Source organism: Petaurus breviceps, unplaced genomic scaffold (assembly GCF_028583685.1).
Source record: "Petaurus breviceps papuanus isolate PSGF00001 unplaced genomic scaffold, PetGlider_PUasm1.0 66, whole genome shotgun sequence".
In the NCBI taxonomy this organism is placed as follows: domain Eukaryota; kingdom Metazoa; phylum Chordata; class Mammalia; order Diprotodontia; family Petauridae; genus Petaurus; species Petaurus breviceps.
In genome coordinates, this window is record NW_027186442.1 from 1,942,586 (window position 1) to 1,950,613 (window position 8,028).

The 8,028-nt window shown below is 38.6% G+C and overlaps 1 pseudogene; it reads left to right on the forward strand.

Annotated features, from left to right (window-relative positions):
* Positions 1–1,572: 1,572 nt before the first annotated feature.
* On the forward strand, positions 1,573–4,929 carry LOC138173887 (microspherule protein 1-like; annotated as a pseudogene).
* The last annotated feature ends 3,099 nt before the right edge of the window (positions 4,930–8,028 follow it).

Genomic DNA, 8,028 nt, shown 5'->3' on the forward strand with positions numbered 1-8,028 from the left:
TCTTGCTTTGATAAATCCATCCTCCATGCAACCATGAGAATAATTTCCTAAAGATAAGAGTATAACTATGACATTCTTCTGTTTAAGAATCTTGTTTGGTTCTCTGTTGCTCTTAGAATAAATAAAATTCCTCTCCTTGACATTTGAACCCCTCAATTTGTCTCCAACCTATATTTCCACACTTATTTCATATTGTTCCCCTTCACAATTCTCAATTCAAGTCAAATTCATATTCCTCACACTCAGCATTCTCTCTCATACCTGGACTATTGTAATAGCCTCCTAATTGGTCTCCTTGCCTCAAATCTTTCCCTCTCCAATACAACCTACACACAGCTGCCAAAATGATTTTTTCTAAAGATCACTTGACTGGCATTTATTGGCCACCAGGTGGTTACAGGGTGGTATGGAGTCAAGTTTAAGACTAATGGAAGAGTCTCTTAGACTCCTGGTTAGGCACAGAAGTGTTATCATTATAGCATAGAAGTCACTGAAGAATCTTGAGCAGAGAAGTAAAAAAAGAACAGGTGTACGAGAATCTTCAGTTCTTCAAGGACATGCCCCCATTCTATTTGGAACCTTTTTCGATCTTTCTATTTGTTGGTGTTCTCTCAATCCTCAAGGAGTCTTATATTTATTTATCTGTTTGCAGGTTGTGTTGCCTCTAGTAGAATTTAAAATCTGGAAGCCCTGGGTTTAATTTTTGTCCATTTTGAAGTTTGTATCCCTATAGCCTAGAATAGTATCTTATGCATAGTAAGTACTCAGACGCCTGTTAACTGCGATTCATATAGGTGGCCTGTGTCATGTATTTCATGTTAATAATTTATCACTAAAGAAGTTATTTCTTGTCTCACTATCTAATTTTTATTAGAAATCTCAAGTATATCTTAAGTTATATACATTGAGCAACATAGTGCAACATAGGTGGAAATAATTAAACTCAATTCAAGACTAGAACATCCTTAGAGGAATAGCTACTGTGCATTTGAAATTTATAGACAGAAGATTGTGTTTCAATTCATTAACTCCTCAGTGCTTACTTGCTTCATGTCTCTGGTAAGTCAGTTCTCCTCTTTAACCTTTAGGTTTCTTTTCTGTAAAGTGAAAGCTATTCTTAGACTCCCTAATTCAGTGGAATTTTGTAAAGAAAGTATTTTGAAAATTTTAAACACTATAAAACTTAGCTCTTTTTTTTCTTTCTTGTTTTCTTTTTCATTGTCATTAATCAACCACAGCAGCAGAATGTGCATTTAATAAATGCTTATTTACTTATTTGTCAGCTCTGGAAAGTGTTGGTTTAAATTTCAGTTTGAATATGTACACCTAGGAAATTATGAAGCACTAAAAATCAGGGCTTGATTTAATATTTTGTTGACTCAATAAAGACCAAGGATACAAGTGAAGGGATTGGCTTTGTTAAAGTTTCTTTGTCAGAATCTGTAATAAAGGAAGAGAGAGCGAGGGAATGATATACAGGGCTTGAAAGATAAGAAATGAGAGAAAGAGGAAAATATAATCATTGAGCTCTATTTATTCAGTAAAGCATTGAAGTGATGTCACATCGAGGAGATGATGTGGGATTATGAGCAGAAAAGGTTTGGAAGAGCATCTGTTGCAACAGAGGTAGAAAATCAATCAGGAATAAAAGGATCAGATCCTCTCCCAAGACCCATAATTAGAAGTATCTCATGAAAATCAGTTGAGGCCCTGCGACTGCTGCTGTCACCACAGAGAATACTGTATTGGAGCCGGTGGCTGAGGAATGACTTTCTTCTCAAGTCACTCTATTTGGAGCCATGGAGGAACCTGTGGGACTCTTCCTATCCCTTTCATTTGGCTTTAAGAGACTTGAAGGATGGACAAAGTTTCTCAGGGCCTATAGGATTGATCTCTGATGCCACTACCAACTATTCAGAAGATAAGGAGTCATTAGTCAGGCAGAAATAAAGCTTTTTCCCAAGGTCTTGGGCATTATTTGCAAGTGAAGAAGTTCTTCCAGGTTTAAGAGGAAGAAATTTGATAAACAGTTGGAGAACAGCTTGGTGAAATCATCCACTTGGGTTAAGGGTACCACGGGAATGGAACTGGGGTGCTTTTCAAAAAATGAGCCTTCTTTCATTGAAAAGAAGAGGTAGGAAAGGCATTGAGCACACCCGTGTCATCCCACCCCCAGCTCACTCCTTGCCCTTAGCCTCACTAAGTGCATGAAGGAAAGTGAGAAGTCACTACAGTTGAACAAGGACCCAGGACACTAAAAACTAGCAGACAATCTCTTGTTTATCAATGCTGTGTTACAGACCAATGATCTGCCATCTGTCCACCTGTGTGTGAAGTTTAACTGCTGTTTCACACTTCAAGAGGTCTAGGAATACATGGTATACCCTGCTATATGATCCTGTCATCTCCAACTTGGCCTGTAAGGCAATAAGACAACAACACCCAGAGGCTCTTGAAGGCATACAGAGTAAAGCTTTGTAAAGCCAAGCATGAGCAGCTTTCCAGAGGACTGTTGTTGTGAACAGCTTTCAAGGTTCTGATTACATAGTATAGTGAACTCTCTATTTATTCAACAACAAATCAGAGCAAAACATTCACAGAAAATCAAAATACAGCATTCACCATGTCACAACTCACCAACTTATCACTGAAATTACCACATAGTTTTCAGCAAAGTGGTCACATAGTTTTCAACAAAGTACATTCATTTAGTCAATCACAAAATCCTTAATCCAATCACAAAGTACAAATGTCAAAGTTCTCCACCCCTAGGTCATAGTAAATCATGATCTTCTTAGTCAGTACACAGTATCCAAGTGTAGCAGCAAGCACCCCAAGCGTCCTCAGGGTATGCCGCCACCACAGGTTCTTGGATCTGCTTTGTTAAAGGAAAGCAACTCAAAATGGGTTAACAAGCTTACTTTAATCAGTCGGACACATATCGTTTACCTTGTTCAGGGGAAAAAGGTCAGCACCCCGAACCTCAAAGCATACAGGCAGAATTATCAAGACAGAAACAGATCAAGTAGACAGATTTCCAAACTGTCCAACCATTACATCCATACCAAATCAGCATCTGGGTTTTTCAAAGCCGGGGGGGCCCTGGACAACGGCTTCCCAGAATACAGATCAAATCACAGAACACTTCTCAAAGCGAGCCCCCAAAACAAAGCTACACATCAGGGCTTATATAGCCTTCTCCTGGCTCAGAAAATGTAACAACCTTATTGACTCACTGGCCAATCAAGAAGTATTTACTGAAAAACAAGCCTCCCACCCCCAAGTTTCAGGTGCACTTTAGCCTAGGGGCAGTGAAGATCTTTAAATTTGCATTCCCATTACACCAAGTAAAGTTTTCTTTCAGTTTGACTCAAGGCTGGCTCTCAGCTTCCATGGTTCTTCTTCCATTGTCCCAGTTCCAACTGTCACTTGGGTTCAAAGGCAGGAAGCACTCAGTTCCTTGTCCAACTCCTTGTCCAGTTCTTTGTCCAGTTCCCATTCCATATTGAAGTTCACAGTGTCCAGTCCACCTCAAGTCCTTCATAGTTCCTGTTTCTGGGAAGATAAAGCTTGACAGAGCCACAATAATATTCCTGCACATTGCCGACACCATCATCAATTCACTATCTGCCTGTGAAATGAACAGGGATCCACAAACAAGGTCTGAGAACTCAAAAGAAAAATCATCAAAATAGAAGTGAACACAGACCCACAAACAAGGTCCAAAAGATCAGCACAAATCATCAGTAAAGTCCCAGAACCTCCAAAACCTTCCTACAGGACTTCTGTAAACATAGAACCAGAAAATCTTTCAGGGCTTCCAGTAAGGTCCCAAGGCTTCTATACAAAGTATCACAAACAAACATCAACACAGACAGAGCACATGAACAGAGTGCTGGGATACCACAAGTTTTCTCCTTCTTGACTCTGACACCACAAGAGTCTTTTTCTCAGTTTTCCTGTCTCTAACCTAGACATTCTCCTTATATATGATCATTAGCTCCTCCCCTTCCTGTTGCAGGAGTTCATGAGTTCTAGGGTTCACATATTCTGTTTCTTAACAGACTTGATTCAAGGCTCAAAAGAAACTTGAACTGAAATAAGGTGTAAATTCATTAGCTGAAACAAGGTGTGAACTACTTCTGTGCTTACCATTACTAGCTTCTTTCAGCAAAGTTGAGGAACAGCTTTTGAGCAAAGTGGAATCAGCCAGTCAGTCTTCCCTGGAGACCTTTCAAGAACTGCTTCACAGACACCCCAAGGCCCTCTACTTTCCCCACATATCAAAGGCCCTACAGAGCCCCTGCAGCTCATGAAGTTGTACTATCTCCTAGAGAACTAGACAGTGCATCTCTTGCAAAAGGGCACTGAGTACTGAATTTTTCAGATGCTGGGGATCTGATTGATGACCACAAGCTTAAGGACATATGGGGTGAGGTGCCGGAGCCAATGGTAACTGACAGATGCCAGAAGCAGGAAATTCAGCAGCTAGAGCAGAAGCTATACAAATGGCAGTTATGAGTTCTCCAGACTTTTTATAACCTACTGATGCTGTACATTGTGTTGTACCTGATGCATTCCAAGGAGATTGCCCTGGAGAGAGCTACCAAGGACAACCAGATTGATGAGAATCTATCCCTGGAGGTTCCAGCCTAGAAGATCTCCAAAAAAACCCCCCCACAAAAAAAGGTGTCATCAAGCTGAAGAGTAATGATGACTTCTTCATTACCAATAAGGACAGATGACTAGTTTACATACAGGGTTGACGTGTCCTCTATGGATCAGCTTGACAATATGATATATATATATATAATATATAATATATATAATATCATCAAATAATATCAGATATGGCAGCTTGACAACACCTCAGAGATGGGGATTGTCAGTATGTTCTTTGTCTTCTTTATCAACCAGGACCTCAGTTAAGGCAAATTTCTAATGCAGTGCAGGATCCAGACAACCTGGTTATAAGATTTCCTTTGTCTCAGGATGCACATCATGAGTCAAAGCAAAGAATGTAAATGTTGTGCATAATCTAGTCTTGATAGGAAGAGAAGGTTTGGCAAGACAAAGGTATTGACAGATGTGTGGGATGGAAAGAGGAGTTGAAAGAAAAGAATGATAGAGAATTTAATGAATTAACCTGGTTGAGATTGAGAAAGGAGGGAAATGTGTCTAGAGAAAAAGTGACAACCTGGGAAAATACTGAGAGATGAAGGGATTTCATGTCCACAATGAGGATGAAGGGTATGCTTAAGAAAAATAGGACATAAGGAGAGATGGAAGTTTTGATTAAAAGAAAGAATTCTAAGTTTTTGATCCTTGAAAAGGAACAATTATGATTGTGCTAAGTTAAAAGCCATGACCCATCCCTGTGTGTAACTGAGGCAAAATGGTGGAATAGACCATGAACACTGGGCGACAGAATTCAGAGTGGTTGAAGGGACTCCAACATGTACTTTAAAGGTCCATAGCAAAAAGGCAGGAATTGATATAGAATGGAAGACAATGAACTGAGATTTTTTTAGTCATGTTCAGTCCTGTCTAACTTTTCATGATCCTCTTTTGTTTTGTTTTATTGTGTGTGTGTGTTTTTTTTATTGACAAAAATTCTGGAATGGTTTGCCATTTCTTTCTCTAGTTCACTTTGTGGATGATGAAACTGGGGCAAATAGGATTAAGTGACTTGCACAGGGTGACACAACTAATAAATATCTGAGGCCAGATTTGAACTCAAGTATTCCTGATTCCTGGCCCCAGGACTCTATTTCCTACCCCACCTCGCTGCCCTATGAGTCAGATACTGAGCTACTTGAGAAAGAAAAAAAAAGAATGTCTTGTGGGCTAATAGTGGACTACTAGTAAGATCTAATTTAATAATAAATTTGAATGGAGAGACTCTAACAGGGGGAGAGGTTGCTGAGAGTGAGAGCAACAAAGGGAAAGTATGGAAATGCCAATAAGAAGAGATTAGTGTGTTTACTGCTCCAAGGATCAGTAGTCTCAAGTTCTGAAGAAAGTATGAAAATAAAGCAGAAAGGATCAAGGAAGGCTTCATGGAGGAGCTAAGAATTGAGCTGAACTATTAAATATTCAAAAAATAATGACTCACATTTCTTTTTTTCTTTAATTTCTTTAATTTTAGTTTTCAATGTTCACTTTCACAAGTTTATGAGTTTTAAATTTTCTCCACCTCCCTCCCCTCTCCCTTCCCCAAGACCATGTGCAATCTGATAAAGACTCTACATATATGCTGTTATTAAACATATTTTCACATTAGTCATTTTGTAAAGAAGAATTAAAATAAATGGGAGGAACAATAAGAAAGAAAAAATAAAATAAAACAAAAAACAAACAAAAAAAAAAACATTCCAGAGTGCTTTGATCTACATTCAGACTCCATATTTCTTTCTCTGGATGTGGACAGCATTTTCCATCATGAGACTTTTGGAGTTTTCTTAGATCCTTGCATAGCTGAGAAGAGCTAAGTCCATCAAAGTTAGTCATCACACAATGTGACTATAACTACTTACAGCATTCTGTTGTTTCTGCTCATTCCACTAAGCGTTGGTTCATATAAATCTTTCCAGGTTTTTCCAAAGTTCACCTGGTCATCATTTCTTATAGCACAATAGTATTCCATTACATTCATATACCACAACTTGCTCAACCATTCCCAATTGATGGGCATATCCTCAATTTCTCGTTCTCTGCTACCACAAAAAGATCTGTTATAAAAATTTTTGTACATGTGGGTCCTTTCCTCATTTTGATTTCTTTGGGATATAGTCCTAGAGGTGCTATTGCTGGGTATGCACATTTTTATACTCCTTTGGACATAGTTCCAAATTGTTCTCCAAAATGGTTGGATCAGTTCACAACTCCACCAACAATGCATTAGCGTTCCAGTATTTATAATTTTCCTGTTTTGTCATGTTAGCCAATCTAATAGGTGTAATGTGGTACCTCAGTTGTTTTGATTTGTGTTTCTCTAATCAATAGAGATTTAGACCATTTTTACATATGATTATGGGTAGCTTTAATTTCTTCCTCTGAAAACTGCCTGTTCATATCCCTTGACTATTTATCAATTGGGGAATGCCTTGTGTTCTTATAAATTTGACTCAATTCTCTCTCTATTTTAGAAATGTGGCCTTTTTCAGAGGCATTGGTTTTAAAAATTCTTTCCCAGTTTTCTACTTCCCTCCTAATCTTGATTGCATTAGCTTTATTTGCACAAAAACCAATTACTCACATTTCAATAGTGCTTTAAGGATTTCAGAATACTTTCCTTATGACACCATTGTACAATAGTATAAAAAAATGTCAAGCCTTAAACAACCTGTGCTTTCTCATTGTGGGTGCTACTTCTACAGGAAAAAGAAAAAAAGGCATTGGAGTCATAGCTTTAGACCATGGCAAGACCATCTAGAGGTCATGCAGTCCAACTGCCTCATTTTTCTTAGACACTGAGATTCTGTGAGGTTAGTATATTACCTAGTTACCTAGATAGTGTCAGAGTTGTCAATTCAACAACTGACACCAAATCCAACACTCTTTCCACTACATCATAATGTCCTTCCATTCTGTTCACATGATTTCATTCTGTGACAAAAATAGTCAATTACCTATTGATCATTTTTCTGAATATTTTTCCCTTCTATACCTAACTAAACTGGCCGTGTTTCTTAGTTCCAGTATTACATTTCAATGATGGGATACACATGAAGACTTTCCAACTTGACAGGATAAGCCAGGGCTTACAATCAATTATTATTTAATGATTGAATTAACCAACAAGTACTTATCAGCTATGCCACATACTGCATTAGGCCCTGGGGATACAAAGGCAAATTTGAAACTTTCCCTCCCTGCAAGGAGCTTGCAATATAGTTGAGGGAGGCAGCATGGACACAAGAGATCAGCTATTCCAATTCACTCAGTTTTTAGATGAGGCAACTGAGACCTAGAGAGGTGAAACGATTCGCCCAAACTGACTCAAGCAGTGAATGGCAGACCTCCATC